General features: G+C 52.0%; 1 protein-coding gene and 1 long non-coding RNA gene across 4 annotated transcripts in view; one reads left to right on the top strand and one right to left on the bottom strand.

The window, feature by feature from the left end:
* The window catches only part of DSCAML1 (DS cell adhesion molecule like 1), a 350,222-nt gene that overhangs the window by 73,170 nt on the left and 258,875 nt on the right, over nt 1–18,177 (top strand). The gene's annotated exons all lie outside the window — the stretch shown is intronic.
* On the bottom strand, nt 1,545–6,751 carry LOC121035449 (uncharacterized). Its single transcript, XR_005792903.1, has 3 exons — nt 4,112–6,751; nt 3,710–3,758; nt 1,545–2,185 (listed from the first exon to the last, which is right to left on the bottom strand). It is a non-coding gene; the product is annotated as an uncharacterized LOC121035449 (long non-coding RNA).

Below are 18,177 nucleotides of genomic sequence, written 5' to 3'. Positions count from 1 at the left end.
ATTCCGAGTCCTTTCTGCCTCGGAAACCGCACGTGTGTTCAGGGCCAGAGGCCACAGACCACAGTCGGCTCTTTTTTTTTTTTTTTTTTTTTTTTATTTATTTTTGGGACAGAGAGAGACAGAGCATGAATGGGGGAGGGTCAGAGAGAGAGGGAGACACAGAATCGGAAACAGGCTCCAGGCTCTGAGCCATCAGCCCAGAGCCCGACGCGGGGCTCGAACTCCCGGACCGCGAGATCGTGACCTGGCTGAAGTCGGACGCTTAACCGACTGCGCCACCCAGGCGCCCCTTTTCTTTTTTTTTTTAATTTTTTAAAAAATGTTTATTTATTTTGGGGACAGAGAGAGACAGAGCATGAATGGGGGAGGGGCAGAGACAGAGGGAGACACAGAATCGGAAGCAGGCTTCAGGCTCTGAGCCATCAGCCCAGAGCCTGACGCGGGGCTCGAACTCACGGACCGCGAGATCGTGACCTGGCTGAAGTCGGACGCTTAACCGACTGCGCCACCCAGGCGCCCCCACAGTCGGCTCTTTAACTGGCGATGGGTCACGGGGACGTGGTGCGAGGCGAGTTCGGGTCGGACATTTTTCCAGGGACAACAGAATGAGACAGCAGACGCCTAACCCCCTGAACCTTCTGCCCACTGACCAGCCTCGAAAGACTGTCTCAAGAGATAAGCAGTTAAGATTCTAGAACGGTGAACTAGACCTCCTGGGTTCGGATCCCTCGTCTGCCCTTGCTAACCTATGTGCCCTTGGGTGAGTCGTTTCACCTCTCTGGACTTGGTTTCATCATCTGTGAAGTGGGCATAATCATAAAGTGGTAAGGATCAAGAAAGCCTTCGGAAGAGTACCTGATTTCTAGTAAGCACTCCACACTAGGAGTATTATCCTTATTCCAAGATTCTTAACGAGAACAAGCGGGTACAGTGGTTTGAATTCCAGCTACACTGCCTGTTAACGTTGTGGTCTTGGGCAGAGAAGCTAACCCTGCCTCTGAGTTGCTTGATTTCTGAAAAGGGAGTGTCCTAACAGTGCCCACCTCCTAGGGTGACGGTGGAGATTGAACGAGATTATGTGTGTAAAACGCTCAGCACGCTGCCTCGTAGAGGGGTCAGGAAAACTGTAGCCCTCAGGCCAAATCAGACCCACCACCTGTATTTGTAAATAAACCTTAATGTGAACCCAGGCACAGTGGTTTTTTTCCCCCTTTATAAACATGGTCCCTGCTGCTGAACTGAAAATATTTACTATGTAGCCCTTTAGAAGAAAAAGCTTGCTGCCCGCCGGCCTAGAACATAGTAAATGCTCATGAAAGGCTAGCTGTCGTTATTACCGGGTGATTGTAGCTGAAATCCCCTAGCTGCTTCACAGAAGAGTTTTGACCCCAAGCCGGCACTGGCAGGTAACCAGAGGGGCGCCTGGGTGGCTCAGTCGGTTGAGCGTCCGACTTCGGCTCAGGTCATGGTCTCGTGGTTCGTGAGTTCAAGCCCTGCATCGGGCTCTGTGCTGACAGCTCAGAGCCTGGAGACCACTTCGGATTCTGTGTCCACCTCTCTCTCTCTGTCTGTCTCTCTCTCTGTCAAAAATAAAGATTTAAAAAAAAAAAAAAAAAAAAAGCCTTTCTAACCAGAGAGGGATTTTTAAAGGTCTGATATGATGGGGGTGAGGGGAATGCTTATCTTGTTTGTGTGTATTTTCAGAAAGGAAATTGGGAGCAATATTTCGTAGGCCATACGCCCTCCCCCTGAGCCACGTATTTTCTGTCTTAAGGGATATCAGTGATTTAGGAGCTCTTCAATTAATTAATTAATCCCATTAATGAATTCTGTCACCGAGGAAATTCTCATCCCCCACCCCCTGCCCATACCCCTTACTCCAAGAAATCTCTTGCTGGATTTCAAATATCCAGACGTCTCTGTGTTATTGGACAAAGGCCACCGCAGCTTTGCTTAGAACTGTCCACACACTTCTGTCCTCCGAAGCGTGGGGCCTCTTGAAGGGTCTGGGAGCCTCCTTGGGGGTCATTCCGGCCTGAGAACCCTGCCCGCCCGCAAACGCCTTGCTGGCCCAGGCCAGGCCGGGGGTGTGTGGGCTGGTGGGGGAGAGGCTGGAGCCCACGTCTGCCGTGCCCCGCCGTACTATCCGCTCAATTGTTACGCTGTGTTCCGGAAGCTTCTCCTCCTGCGGAGGGACGTGCGGCAGTTAAAATATTAATCTCTGGCATGTGGCAAACATTTAAAATATGCTGAGACATGGGAGCTGTTGAGCGGGGGCCTTGTTGACACGCTGCCTCACCTGGGTACTGTTTGCTATGTAAATGCCACGGATTCCTCCCGAAAGTTGGAACCCGTGCTTCGTATTTCCTCCTGTTGACCAATGGGTGGGGGGCAGAGTGGTTCGTCCCCCGTCCTAACAGGTGCCTTTCTGGGCAGTTCTTGGAGAACAAGCCAAGAGGTGTGTTTTCGTGCCAGTTGCCAGGGAGCCCTTGAAAGGACTGATTTGGGGGTCTCGTCAGGACCAGCTGTCCTGGCCTGCCTTGAGCCCGCCCTGGGCCCTGCCCCCTTATATACTTGACCCTTGAACTACACGGGGTTGAACTGTGTACAGATTTTTTTCGATCGATGCAGTCCGGTGCTGTAAATGTATTTTGTCTTCCTTATGATTTCCTTAATAACATTTTCTTTCCTCTAGCCGACTGTGTTGTAGGAATACAGTATAGAATCCATACAACAGACAAAATATGTAGTAATCTCCTGTTTATGCTGTTGGTGAGGCTTCCGGTCAACAGGAAGTTCCGGGGGGAAGTCAAGAATTAATACGTGGGGGCGCCTGGGTGGCTCGGTCGGTTAAGCATCTGACTTCCGCTCAGGTCATGATCTCATGGTTCGTGGGTTTGAGCCCCGCATCGGGCTCTGGGCTGACATCTTGGAGCCTGGAGTCTGCTTCCGATTCTGTGTCTCCCTCTCTCTCTGCCCTTCTCTTTCTCTCTCTCTCTCTCTCTCTCTCTCAAAAATAAACATTAAAAAAAAATAATATGTGGATTTTTGACTTCGCCCCTTTTGTTCGGGGCTCAAGCGTAGTTCACAAGGGGCTTGACGCTGTTCCTCAGTGCCCAGCACACAGCATAGAGCAGGCGAGGCAGGGACCTAGGATAGTCCCAAGCCCTCCCCGCGCCCCACCCACAGCAGCCATTGCTGGGGGAGCAGGATGGCCTTTGCTGAGCTCCCAAGCAGCTTTGCGCTCCTTATCAACACCGGAAGCCACCTCCAGTCACTTGGAAGCGGGCTGAGATGACACCACTTAGTTGTCCTCGGTGCAGGGAATGAGGACTGATGTCAGAGAAGCTCTGATGGAGGGTTGAGGGCCTTCTGAGGGAGGATGGAGCCCTTCCAAGTGGAGACAGGCAAGGCTTCATGGAGGAGGTGACCTTTGAGGGGTGTGTAACACAGAAAGTGTGGCTGGGGAAGGACGGCGCGCGTGGAGGGCACAGTAGGGAGCACCAGGGTGTGTCCTTGGCTTCTCTCGCTCTACCAGGTGGCAGGAGCCGGCCTAATCACCCGTCCCAGTGATGGAGGCTCGGAGCTGCCTCTCGACCTTGGCTTCCCTCGGGGGGGCTTCCCTTAGCGAGGAAAAGCCTCCAGAGATCCTTTCCTCCCTCTGGAAGAGTCTCCATCCCAAACAGAGCAGAAAGCAAATGCCACCAACCTGGTCTCAGACACGCCAGTCATCTAGCCGAGGTTTGGCAGACGTTTCCCTGTAAAGGACCAGAGAGGAAACATTTTGGGCTTCGTGGGCCATAAGATTTCTCGCAGCCGCACAGCTCTGCCGCGTAGAGCGAAAGCAGCCGCAGACTGTATGTGAACAAGCAGGTGCGGCCGTGTTCCAAAACACCTTTATCCGTGGACGCTGGAATTTGAATTTCATGTGACATTCATGTGTCATGAAATGGTCTCCTTCTTTCGATTCCCACCCCCCCCCCCCGGCATTTCAACCATGGAAATGGCCAGTCGTAGCGCCCGTGTGGCACTCCTGCTCTAGCCGGATCGCGCCTCACACTCGGTTGGCCCTTCTGACTTCCAGCTCTCCGCTCTTGCTCGGTGCACTCACCTGTTCCGACAGGGTAGGGTCACGCAGAGCTCAGGGCGTTCACGTGGCCGCGGTCTGTCTCCCGACGGGGAGGTGGGCGCAGGGTTGTCGAGGTGAAGCTCGTAAAACCAAAAGCCAAAGCTCTTGTGTGGGGACAGCTCTCCAAGCTGCCCCGGCTCTTTCCGGAGACCTCAGTGGCCAGAGAGGGTCAAAGATGAGGAGGTGGAGACCCAGGGAGCGGAACCGATTTGCTCAAGTTCCTCAGCTGGTTAATAGCCCAGCTGGGACGAGGATGCCGGGCATCCGGGCCCCAGCGTCTTTCTGCTCTCCGAGAGATAAAAGGGTCTCCGGGTTAAGCATGTTCTTGTCCCCTTGCTCCAGGCTGTCAGAGAGGGACCCTGGCCTCTGCTGCCATTGTCGCTCAGGCCCACTTGGTGCTGCAGCTTCTGAGAAGGACACAGCCAATAGGCACCAGCGTCGGGTAGCAGAGAGAGAAGTAAACCATGATAAATTGCTCCTAATGCTGCTGGGTGACTGAGATAAAGCCTTGATTGTTTGGGCAGCATAAATCAACACCCTGAGCTGGATGGGAAATAAAGCAATAATTTAAATCTATTTTCAGGGTCTTGTGGGCCGAGTGACCGACTAGGAATTGATATCCCAGAATGGAGTAATGGATGGGGGAGGGTTATATATGGTTAAACCACACCGAGTGGATATCTCTGTACTCCCCCAGGCCTGTCGCCAGCCCTGTGGGTGGGCTCCAGGCAGAACCATAACTCCTGCCTCTGCTCTGTGAAGAGGTCCCAGTCATCCACCTGCCTGCTGGCCTTCCCCAGCCAGCCCACCCACAGCCAGCCTCTGCCCCTCCCCCTCCCCCCAAGCACCCCAGCCCCTCCCGCATCAGGCTTGTTAGGCCCTTGGTGGGCACAGAGGATTCAAAGATGCACAAGTGAGATTAGTGTCACTAGGTGGTAAGTTCCATGAGATCAAGGGCTGTGACTCTGTAGTTCACCACCATGTTCCCAGTGCCGAGGACAGCGCCTGGCACGTAGCAGGTGCTCAGTATATTTTTTGGTGAATAAGAAGATGACCAAGCCAAAAATAACAATGACGTCGCAACGCAGCATTAATTGCCACAGAGAGAAGAGATCGTGGCGGGGCTGGAGGGGCAGCAGAGAAGGGGCGAGGGCGCCATTATTTCTGGGACATCACGGGATGGCTAAGGGAAGCTGAAGAAGAGGCAAAAGCTCAGCTGAGTCTCGAGATGGGAATGGAGTTGGTCAAAGGAACAAGGAGGGGAGGAGGGCATTTCAGGGGGTGGGACAAGCTCGAGCAAAGACCCAGAGAAGATAAGAACCGTTGGATTCAGAAACCAAAGAGCGTTGGGAACTTGAAGAACGGTCACGCCAAGCCAGCGCGTTACGGTTTCTGGTTTCAATTCATGTCTTCCCACACTGCTTTCTCTTCTTCCTGGCGTGGTCTCTTTTGGTGTGTGATAAACCGCGTGGGTGGGAGGATGGGCGTTTGCGTGTTCAAGGGACGGCGTGAGAGGAAGACACCTGGACTGGTTAGAAGCCCCAGGGTGACCGTTCCAGCCTCCTTGAACCAGCCCCTTCGAACCTTTCTTGTTCTTCCGCTCCACCTGTGGAAAATGGCAAGGTGGGTAGAAGGCCGTTAGATGACCTTCTGGGCTCTTACTGATGCTTTAAGCCATTTCTGGACAGACACCGCGGGTCTCGCTCCTTCAGCCCTTAGCCACGCGCGTGTTAGGCACTTGGTAGACTTCAGTGCTTGGTGATGGGTAGCTTCAGGACAGGTTTCCCTGTCTCTCAGAAAAGGGGAAAAGTTGAAGCTCCTCAAGAAACATCGGAGCGATAGATGGTTTCCCGCCTTAATTCAAACCGTAGTAACAGTAAGGCCCAAAGAAACACAGGTGACACAGTCCCGGCACCTTAGACGCATTAACTCAGTTAATCCGGCAACAAACCCCGAGGGATAGCTGCTCTGGCTACTTCCCCTTCCACAGATGCACAGATGAGGATCCGGAAACATGAACTAACTCACCCAGCGGCATATAGTTATTAAGCGGTAAAGCCGGGGATCGGACCAGTAGTCAGGCCAACCACGATGATGTGACCACCGTGCTCACTTGCCCCGTGCCGCTCTGTGGGCTGCGGAGATGGGCGCTCAGGATGGTGGTTCCAGGTCGACTCTTCCCTCAGCGGCGGAGTCTGGCGAGGCATTCCACCCCTGCCACCCACCACCTTCCCCGTGGCCACACAGCCACAGGCCGTTGGTCCCTACAAGGTGGTGACATGGACGGGCTCTGCAGAATCTGTCAAGGCCTGACGAGGGGACACATCTGAACGGGCGACGGAGGTCGTAAATTGTTATGTTCATTATGTTTGTTTTGTTTGGCGTAATTAATGGATCTATTAAGCTTAATCAAGCTCTGACCTCTTTTATAACCATTATAAATCAGCCCAAATAGCTCTGGCAGGGGGGTTGGCGTCGTGTTTGCAGGCCTCCCTGGGAGAGAGTGGTCATTCCCTGGGCAGGGATGGGACTGGACGCTACCAACAGGGCATTGGGAATGGAGGGAGCCATGGGGAAACTGAGGCAGGGAGGCTTGTTATGTGAGTCCCGCGTCAGCGGCAATGGTTCATGTTTCTGTAAGTCCGACGTGGTGGGGGGTGGGGGTTTGCTGCCGGACGGGGGGTTGGGAGGGAGGAAATAAAGAATCTCACATACCTTCTACCTCTTGGCCCTAAAACTGGCTTTCCTAAGGAGTGGTTTACTCCACACGGCCCCAGAAAGGGGGCTGGCATGGAGGAGAGGTGGGGAGGGAGAAAACGGGGAGCCCTGGGGGAGGAATTAGAGGGGCAGAGCTACCGCCCAGAGCACGAGCCAGGACGAGGACAGTCATGTCTTTTGCATCTCTGCTCTCTCTGGTTTGGTGAGCAGAGTGATTGGGTGTGATTGAGCAGGGACGCAGACGCTCGTTCTCAGCTATTAGGATGAATGGATCCCCGGGATACCAGCAAGGATGCTGTTGCCTGCGTGCACTTTAATACTAATAAAAAAAAAAAAAAGGAAACTAACAAAATACCATGCCCCATCATTAAAATGCAGAAGCAGATAAAGAGCAGCTCCTGTGTAATTACCAAAAATTTTTATTTCCATAAGAAACCAGCGCTTCATAAATGTTCCAACCTGAGCCTTTCTCTCCAGGGAGACTGGATTTCTATGAATATAGAAATTTGGTAATTGCCCCCGAAACCCTGCTTTTCTGTGTTAATGAGTAGCCGGACGGAGCTTGCTTTTTGCTTATAGCCCTAAACAGAACAGGTTCCTTCCCCATCGCAGGGTCCGCGAGCACCCACCCCCACCCCCACCATCCACACACATTAGACCCATTAGGGCCTCAGGGTTTGGGTTTCAGGAGGAGTGATTTCTTCTCAGGGGAAGAAGGAAGTGGAAGAGGTCTGCCAGTCAGGAGCCTGGTTCTGCGTTTCCCCAATTGCATATATATTCTTCCTTACCACGGGCATGCATTTTTTTTTTTTTATTTCAGTGCAACGTGCTCTAAAAAAAAAAAAAAAAATACATGCACTATTAGATTAAAAAATGTACAGCATTATATAGCTTATAATGCCATGGTAGATTTTAAACCTCTAAAAGCATATGCATTAGAGCAATTTTCTAAACTAATATAGCAAGAGGTCCACAAAAGCATTGCAACATTTGATAATGGTTGCCATCTTCAGTTGGAGATAATGATGTTAACAAATGTAATGGGAGTAATGAATGGAGATTCAAAAAGCTGCTTTTGTTTAATTTTTTTGTAATGCAAATTCAGTTTGGGCCTGCGAGAGAGGGGAATGGGGGGAAAAAACCCTCTTATTTGAAACGAATCTTAATCCTAGCGGATGAGAGGCCAGTTATAAGCAGAAGTGGCTTCGTTGTGGAATTAAACAACCCAGAGATGCAATTATGAAGGTGATGGGGACGAAATTGGAAGGAGGAGGAAAAAAAAGGAGCTGCAGAATCGAATCTTCTTTCTTGAGGGTGGAATTGCAGATGTTTGAGTAAAGAAGCCAAGGATGTTGTCCCTGGAGTTGTCTGTGCCAGGGATTGGATGCCTGTGCCCGGTGGGCAGAGAGGGTGGAAGAGAAGAAACGATGGTGGGGGAAGGAAATGCCCTGGACGCGCATCCAGGCCAGATTGCTCTACGGGACCCTGAGCTTTTTTATCAAGCCCCACAGCTGGTTCCATGCAGGGACTTCAGCAAGCTCTTCTGCCCCTCAGCTTTTCTCTTCTGTAATTTGGGAGCACCGGTGCCTTCTCACAGTTAGTGCACTTTTGAGGGCGGTGGGGTTCACATCTTAACTCTTCAAAAGAAAGGAGGGTCGCCCAATGCAGAGCAGCGGTAACTTCTCCCAACCACATTCTGCTTTGCCCTTCGCTGGGCTCAGCCTGCCCCACCAAACAGAAATCATAGCTACAACTTTGATGCACAGAGGAAAAAAGGCTGTTCAAGAATGCCGTCCTGGAAGGCTCTGCCAGGGTCACTTAGGAACGCACTCAATTTTCTTGGTTTTCTCTGGAGAAGGCAAGAGCAGCAAAGCTTGACCACTGGATACGCTTCTCTAACATTCTGCCCATCTTGGGGGCGGGGGTGGGTGTAGATCCAGAACAGGCCTCCCTGAGTACAGCCGTGTGACTTTGAAGTGATCCAACTCCAATTGCATTGATGACAGGTACCACGCGGCTTCGGGCTCAGCATGCTCTTGCTTTCGAGTATGTTCCATTTCCCCAATTAGACTGTCAACCTGCAGAGGGCAGAACTCTAGTGTGGCTGCTGGGTTGTGTCTAGGGCCGTCCAGATGCTGGGACCAGCAGACATCACCTGACAGTTACCATTTCTTGAGTCCCCTGCGCGCAGGTACGTCTCTAGCATTTTTCAATTCATACTAACAGCAACCTACCAGGTAGACACTGTGATCATCCCCGTTTCACAGACAGGGAAACTGAGTCATGGAGGGGTTAGATCACACAGTCACGCAGGTTGTGAGCGGCAGACTGCAGTTGAACCGAGAGTCTGTTTCCCCAGTTCTGTCTAGTCCCTAACCCTAACCCTAACCTGGATACATTTGTGGGTCGCTAAAACTGGGGAGGCCGCTCTTTGCTCAAAATGTGTGTCAGATCCCAGTGTCCACGGGCAGGAAGCCATGACTGGAGCCCAGCCCAAGGAAGGCTGTCTGCCGGCTAAAGACAGGTTTTGGGGGTAAAGTTACTCTTAGGAAGAGTATCAGAGAATGATACGATTTTGAGAGGTGCAGAGAAGTGGGGAACATGGCTTACAGTCCCTAGCTTCCCCAATTTACACATTAATTAATCTGAAATTACAACATAGATTTTTATGATTAGCAGCGACATCTCAGTGAGCAGAGAAGGAACCTTTAACAATGATCCCAAGATGAATCTGGGAGTTGAAATATCCATGCAATAAACAAGGCCGTGTCAGAGGAAGCAAAGTAAAATGCGAATCCCGGGCCGTCAGAACAGGAATCTGTCAGCGGGACAAGGCCTTCTTGGACCCGTTCCTCGCAAAGGGGACAGCCTATCCTTGCACCAAGGGCAGGGCTGCGCTGAGGCTGGGTGGAGTCCGGTGATAGATTTATTCTTTGCATGTCTTACGGAGGAGGCCCGGCATGAGGCAGGGATGCTGAGCCGGCTCTCTGCATCGGGGTCTGTCTTAGTGTCATTGTCACCTTTAGGGATTGGATCCTCAGGGACCTGGGCCCGGACCAGCTCTCTGGGGTCTCCTTTCTCACAGCTGCTGCGCTGAAGCTGGTGGATCAGGACACTTGCCTGTTGCCCAGAAGATGCTAACCTATTGGCTTCTGTCTTGTGAAACCTGACCCCAAGCCTAGTGAAACTGGAAGGAGCTTGGGGGTGGGGGAGGGAAGGATGTGGTTATGTAACGATCTGCCTCCCCGTGAAATTTATTGAGATAAATAGCCCCTTTTGGGCTACTTTAATGGACTGAATATTTCTTTACCCTCCCCCTGTCCCGACGCCGAATTCGTGTGTTGACGTCCTAACCCCCCACGGGACTGTATTTGAAGACTGCATCAGTAGGATCAGTGTCTTTATAAGGAGAGGGCACCCAGGACCACACTCTCTCCCCTCTCCACCATGTGAGCACACAGCAAGGAGGCAGCTGTCTGCAACCCACAGAGAGCGTCCTCACTGGATACTGAGCCTGCTGGCACCTTCATCTTTGGATTTTCACTCTCCAGAACTGTGAGAAAAGAAATTTCTGAGATTTAAGTCACTTAACCAGTGGTATTTTGGTATGGAAGCCCAAGCTGAGTGAGATGGCTGCCATCTTGTTTCATGATGGCTACTGGCTGGCTGACCCCCCCCATTGATACTAGGCTGTATCTGAAGTCCTATAGTAATTTATTGAGTTTGGCATAAGTCAGGTACCTCATTTCAATTTATTCCAAACTGAAAAGTCCACGAGGTGGGATCAATATCCTTATCTCACAGTTGAGGAAACTGAAGCTCAGAGAGCTTAAATTTCTTGCCCAAGTCAAAAAGCAAGTGGGTACACTTGAAGCTTCTCCAGCTTGGGCATACTATGATTCTAGGATAGGACTCTGCCTTGGATGAAATCAGGATGGTTTCCTGGGAGGCATGTCATGGGAGCCTGCACCTCAACCCACCGCCGACCTCCAGTAGGACTCAGATAGCCTTGGGCCTTGATGGGACGCTATTGTTTCACTTGTGTGCACTGTACCAACTCTGACCCACGCTCCCTGCCCATGTCTCCAGAGCACCCGAAAGCACCCACTCCCGGGACAGCCAATGTCCCTGCTGAAAATGAAAATATCAGGAATGCCTTAGGTACAGAGGAATGTATCAATTCCTCAAAAGCAAAATATTAGCCACTAACATTTCTTGAGGGCTTACGATGTGCCAAGCACTGTCTGTTTACTATTTCACATGACTTGCACATCCATCCTTTGAGTTCGGTATTACTGATCATCCCCGTGCTATGAAAAAGGAAATTGAGACTTAGAGAGGTTAAGAAACTTGCCCAAAGTTAAACAGAATTTAATTGGTTTGGGAAGAACACAAGGACCTTGAGTAACGAAGGAAGTTTGAGATTAGCTTGAGGAAGTAGGAGACCAGCCCACTTTACAGCAGGACCGTCCAAAGAGATTTGGACAGATGGTGAGTTTCTTGTCAGTAGTCTTCCAGCAGAAGGGAGACGCGCCCCCCCCCCCCCCCCCGGAGACGATGTGACAGAGCTGTGGATACTGGGGTTACATTAAGCAGGTTTGAAGTCCCTTCTGACCCAAGTCTTCTTGGCTGCCCACAGTTAGTGTGGGAAAATGGAATGTCACACTGTCCTGTGGATAGGAGCGGGCAGTGTAGGGCCCAGAGCAAGAGGCAGGGTATATGGAAAACACAGTCTGTGCTTTGTGACAGACGGTTCTCACATTCACCTTTGCCCTAATCCAGTCTGGGTCTTCACCCCTTGGTGAGTTTACACTGGGAGTCCGGTCTCTTTTTTAACCTCTCAGGGATGGAGAAGGCTACTCGCCCATGCTCCAAGACTGGAAAGATGGCCTCATGGTACCACTCTCGAAGCCTCTGGTCTACCTGCGGCTCAGACGTCTGTCTCCACCAGCAGTTTGGCACACTTGCAGGGGGCTGAGCGTGCTGGCTCGGGAAGACATTTGGAAGACTGGGCTTGGGGGGCGCTCTCTCTGGGAGGGGGGTGAGGGAGCAGAGGAGAGAGATATCCAAACGAATGTCCGAGATCATTCATTCCCTCTTTTCTTTTTCTCTGGAGACCAGGACGCTGATTCCACCATTTTTTTTTCTAGCTTTCAAAGGTAGTATTTACTTAATCACCCGAAACGTGAGCTCTCTGGACAAGGAAGTAACTACCCCTAACTAGTGTGCTCGGTCACGGGGGTCTCCTTGCCCACTACCACCCACCTGCTGGGCCGGGGATCAGTCATGTCAGGGACTTGGAGCACCGGCTCCCCCAAAGTACAGACTTTATAGGTAACTGAAAACTCCCTCGGTCACCACCAGGAGTCCGGCCAAAGCCAAACAAGACTACAAGCTAGAGCAAAAAGAGAACTAGGATCTCTTTGCCCCCATGCGTATGTGCATCGGGGCCCCTCTGCAGTGCTATATTTTCACATGCGACTTGGTTACAGAGGCGCATAACGCCCGTGCTGGGACGCGGGCCCCGCGATGCTGCTTTAGGAGAGCCTTTGATCTACTCCCCTCGTTTTGCAGAGCAGAGAACAAAGGTCTGAAGCCCGGGCTGTCAACCTGTGGTTTGTGAACTTCTTGAGACTATGTGATGTGATTCTAGGTCACTAGTTCCGCGAAGATTCCAAGAATCTGCACTTTAAAATAAGGGCCCCAGGTGGTATTTATAATTGAGCAAGTTGAAGAGAACCAAAGTTAGGGCCTTGCCGGAGATATTAGTGGCAGAAGCGGGGCTGGACCCTAGGTCTCCTGCCTCCCCTCACGCTACGCAGGTGTGCGCAGATGAGGGCGTTTGTTCGGGGGCACGAGTGTTTGCACCGATGTGGCCCCCTCCCTCCTGGCTTGCGGTTCACCAGGAGAAGTCAGTGTGGCCCAGGGCACGCATGCTGAAGCGATTCGCCGCACAGAGGGTCTCAAACTCATACCTCTGCCTTCTAGCCCTTAATCCTGCCGCATTACCTAAACTAAACACCGCTCTGATTGCAGTCCTCCCTGGGAACAGGCCAGCATGGGGTCACGGGAAAATTAGAGACGATCTGAACTCTGCTCTCTACCTAAGTGCAGGCTTCGGTTTCCCCCACTGTAACATGGAGAGGCTGAAGCCAGCCCACCAGCCAATCTCCAGACCTAGGCAAGACCTCCTGCGAGCAGAGACTGCTCATAGAAGTTGGAAGGGAGGAGGGGAACTTCGTGGAGGGGCCCCCGTGACACGTGGTTTTGGCGTCTGTAGCTAGCAGGAAGAAGTCTGGATTTATATGAGGAGGGGGCGTACTCTGTCTGGTTCATCGAGGGTCCTTTATTCCCTGTCGCCTCCCCAAATAAAGCTCAAAGGCACCCTCTCCTTTTCAACTGTATCAAAGAGGACCTGGCCGGGCAGAGAAGCCAGGCGTGCATCCTGAAGGTGCTCTACCTGTCCAAGTTCGCTGTTAACAGAGGTTTGGGAGTGAGGTCCACCTCGAAGTGCTCTTCTTCCGTGCCTGGCCGGCAAGTGGGCACATCATGGTGCAAGGTACATATTCTGTCTCCATTGTACAAGTGAGAAAGTTGAGGCTCCGAGGTTAAGCTCTGGCTTAAGGTCACACTCCTTACTTCATCCTGCTTCCTGCCTCCCCCATCATTGAATATGTGGGAATTCAGAATTCCAGATGTCGCTACCAAAGAGACAAAACATTCTGAGACTCTGCGGGTGGGGGCGGGGGTGGAGGGACTAAGAAGACATACGCCTGCTGGAGACTCTGCGGTCATAGTTCTGCTGAGAGGCAAGCGGATGGACGAGCTATGTGGGTGAGTGATTTGGACCCTTATCAGGCTCCCTTTCTGAGCATCCATTTCTCCACTCGTAACTGGAGATAATTCTGGACCACTCCCATGGTGGTTCTGAGCCTCAGAGAAGTCCTGTGTTTATCACAGAGAGTATCTACTGTACCGAACATATGTTAATCACGGTAGATGATGGGGGTGAGAAGAAGTGGAATTTTTAGCAGGGGAAGAAAATCTTTCTCCTTCGCGGCTCTGGAGGGTGGAAGTGTCTTGTCTCTAACAAAAGAAAAATATGGAATGCGATCTTAAAAGGAACACAGTGTTCATACTTAGAGTTAATTGGCTGTGAATTAGGATCGTCCAGGACAAATGCAGACTCCCTGGCTGGATTTACACGCCACCTTGCACTCACCTGGCTTCTACAGCCTTGCGGGGGGTTCTCGGAGAACACAGATTCATTTGAGTAACAGCCTGAGCCCAGTAAAATTAGGGAGGTGATTTTGCTGGGAGGGAAATCGTATATTGCCAGTCAAAGGCAAAAGCGCACTATTTTTAGGTTAGGCATTGTAGGGGGTTATCTGCAGTCCCCACCCTTCCCAGCCCCCCAGGCGTGCCTCCCCTGGCGTGGGCAGGGAGAGTCGACACACAGCACGCACACTGGGGCGCACAGGCGTACCTCGACAGTGCTCTACTTAGCTCACCGCCTTCACCGCCCACCTAGTGCGCGCAGGAGAAATGGAAATGCTTTTTCAGTGTTCCCCTGAATGAAGAGTTCTCTATTAGTCACCACCAGCCCGGCTGGGCCCCCAGCGGATAGTACCGTCCCTCCTATGAGGTACCAAAATAAATGGCTTTGGAGGCGCCATGGGGAAGTATGCTGAGACTCGCATACAATTAAAACAGTTATTAATACTCGCGTTGTTCCTGGGCTGTGGGTGTGCGTGACATCTACCTTTTCCCTTCGGCTGGAGCGAAACCGGGGAACATATGTTCTTGCTGCCGGGGCTCCCGGCCCAGTCACCAGGAGGATGGTGAAGTGTTTTGAGGACCCTCAGCCCCTGTTCCTCCCCACCAGTCTGCCTGGCGCGGCCCATGGTGTCTGTGCTGGGGAGCCGGATATGTGAGTTTCAACCATGAGATTCTTCCAGACTTCATTTTTGCCATCTGTTGGAAGACAGTTTTTAAAGAGCGTATCTGGGAACGGGCGAGGGTGAAGGTGGGGCTCGGGACAGGGGCGGAGGAAAGGAAGGAGAGCTGGCCAGACCCCCTGGCCTGCCTTGTTGGGCTGTAGGAAGAGGAAGGCCCAGATGTGAGGGCCCTTTGAGCTTTTCAGGGAGCATAGCCAAGGCATGCTAACCAAGTGCTTATTTCTTTGCTTATTTCGGGAGTAAATTTCATGATAATCACCTGGCCTCCTTTGCTTTCAGGTCATTGTGTTTATCGTCCCCTCCTTCCTTCGTTTCCTTATCTCCTCCTCTCTTCGCCAGGGTCAGGAGCATGAACCTTGTCAACTGTGTGATCCTAGACAAGCTATTTAGTCTCTGAGATCTCAGTCTTCCTGTCTGTAGAACGGGCCCAGTCCTGCTGGTGAGAACTGACCTAGATGATACCAGTGAGGAGTCCAGTGTGGGCGGAGCACACAGCGGGTCCTGTATAACTGCGGGGGGAGGGGGTGATAGTTGGTATTATTTTTTTTTTAATTTTTTTTTTTTTAACATTTATTTATTTTTGAGACAGGGAGAGACCGCATGAATGGGGGCGGGTCAGAGAGAGAGGGAGACACAGAATCGGAAACAGGCTCCAGGCTCTGAGCCATCAGCCCAGAGCCCGACGCGGGGCTCGAACTCACGGACCGTGAGATCGTGACCTGAGCCGAAGTCGGACGCTTAACCGACCGAGCCACCCAGGCGCCCCGATTGTTGGTATTATTAACATCATCGTTAGCATTGTTACTTCCCCTTCCTTCCGATGTTTGTTGCGCTGCCTCTAGGCACGGGGTTCTGGGCCAGGCTCTGGACAGAGGAGGTCTGTCCCACCCCATTGTCTTAGGGGTTGACACGCTTGCATCCACTTCCACTCAGCTCCCTTTAGACGTGACATTTTGCATGGAGTTAAGGCTGAACGCCGAAGGAGAACCCCTAATTTCCAAGTGCTGGAAAAGGTCAGGAGTGGAACAGAGGGTTAGATTTGGTGTTTTGATGACAAGATAGCTAATGGGCCTAAAATCCGTCTGTCACTTGGGAACCGAGGTTTCCCGGGACCAGAAAACTAGCAAGCGCGTTAGCAGTAGGTTTCAGTGTGCCTATTTGCCACGCGCGGTAAGTAAACAAATTCTCCCAGGTCGGAGTGCGGCGTCCGGGGAGGGGCCCTGGTGGAGGGCAGGGGCCCCGGGGTGGAGCAGGTGACTCTCTTAGAGGCAGACCAAAAGATTCCAAAAGGGACGCGGGACTGTCTTTCCAGGTACCCCTTAGAGCATTAGGTGGATGGCAAAGACAGCCGGATAATCTGGAGATGCAATAGCCCTGGGGTAATTGAGAGTTGGAGGCCTGAGCTCTGAGCAGTATTCCTTCAAAATCGCTGCTTTGCATAATGGAGTTGCCAAGCAGCCCTGGAATTCTCTGTGGTTTCCATCTCCTTTCTCCACTCGTCCCACGTTCTCCACGGGCTGCTGCCCCTCTATCTGCATGTTTATGGGACGAGCCGCAGCAACCGTGGTCACGTTTTCAGAGAAACTGCAAGAGTGCTCCGCTAACTTAAAGAAACCTCCAAATTCAGGGGCACCGGTTGAGCATCTGGCTTCAGCTCAGGGCATGACCTCGCGGTTCGTGAGTTCGAGCCCCGCGTGGGGCTCTGTGCTGACAGCTCAGAGCCTGGAGCCTGCTTCGGAGTCTGTGCCTCCCTCTCTCTCTGCCCCTCCCCACCCCTCTCAAAAATAAAGATTAAAATAATTTTTTTAAAGAAACCTCCTAATTCAAACTTACCAAGTACATAAATTAGGAGATGGTTATTTGTACTCCAGAAAGCCTTTTCTTTTACAGTGAGCCTTAACCACAAGAATCCCTTAACGATCAGCTTCTCCTAGATCATTTTGGGGTCGAGTTATACCTGGCAGAGGCTTTGGCGGGGGGGGGGGGAGTCATACAGAGTTAGAGAATTAGAACCACGGTTGATATCTTAACAGTTGGAAGTGAGGATGAATCACCTCCGATATTCTAACAAAGCTCCAGGGGAAAATAGCGTTTGATTCGCAAACACTTGGTGATTACACAATTTTTATAAAGCGGTGTGCAATTTTCGCTCATCCATTCATGCAACGAACACGTATTGAATACCTACTGTGTGCCAGGAAATGTGAGAGGAATAACTATAAACAATAAATCGATAAATACCGTTGTTTTCAGGGAAACCTCAAGGAAGAAGAAACGGACATTGATGGTGTGGGATGGAAATTGCCGCCAGGGGGGTAGACAGCAGACACAGCAGACTGATAGAGGGGGATCTAAATCAAAGGTGAGGAGGAGCAGTCAGGGAGGGCTTCTTGGAGGAGGTGAGGCTTAAGCTACAGAGAGTGAGGGTTTGCTATTTGAAGAAGAGAAAGGGCTACCCCAGCAGAGACAACATCCCACAGGAAGGGCATGTATGTTCTAGGGGACTCCAGGGCGTCAGTACATGGAGGGTGTGTGTGTGTGTGTGTGTGTGTGTGCGCGTGTGCGCACGTGTGCTGGGGGTAGAAGGTTAAAAACTAGGGCAGAGGCCAGTCGAGGACACTAAAGGCTTTCTGTGCCTCTCCAAAAGGTGCAAATTTTTCCCGAAAGCAGACAGGGGCCATTGGATTATTTCACGTGAGGGGATTGAGATGATCCTGGTTGCATGTGAGAAAGATCGTTGTGGCAGCAGCAAAGAGTGTCAATTGGGAAGCCAGGTAAGAAGCGGCAAGAGCCTGAGGGGTGGGAAGAAGGACTGGAGAAGCGGGCTCCAGTCCCAGACGAGGTGTAACTGGGCCGTGTGTATGGGAGGGAGGGGAGCCCTCTACAGGGAACACAACAAAGCCACAACCACAGCTACCGCGCACGGTCCGTGTCGTGCACGGCGCCTGCTGTTTGTCCTCCATACGTTTGGCGTGGGGTGAATGGGAGCCTGGGGGGTGAGGAGGCTGGGTGTTCAGTGTGACGTCCCCAGGACAGCCGGCCACCAGACCTGAAGGTAGGAGGGTGAGGACTGAGCCGGGAAGCGGAGGCGTGGGTGACAGAGCAGGACGGGTAGAGGGGCTGTGCCCAAATGGCAGGGCTGAGCTCCTAAGTGGCATTTTGTTGGAAGGTGCTGGAATAAACATTTGGGAGGTGGGAGTGCGGATGGAGAGGCTGGCCTCCTCCCACCCCCAGCCCCCTGCTGCTTTTGCCGAGGGGGGGGGACCTTTGCCCCAGCCCTCCGGCTCTTCCTCTGAAGCAGAAGGCAGCCTTGCCTCCTCACCCCCGCCTCCCGCCACCAGAGGTATCTCATCCTGAGTTCGGTGACAAATA

This window comes from Herpailurus yagouaroundi, unplaced genomic scaffold, assembly GCF_014898765.1.
Source record: "Herpailurus yagouaroundi ecotype Mexico unplaced genomic scaffold, PumYag 161, whole genome shotgun sequence".
In the NCBI taxonomy this organism is placed as follows: Eukaryota; Metazoa; Chordata; class Mammalia; order Carnivora; family Felidae; genus Herpailurus; species Herpailurus yagouaroundi.
The sequence above is the reverse complement of the archived record's forward strand: the minus strand, read 5'-3'. Positions and strand labels throughout refer to the sequence as shown.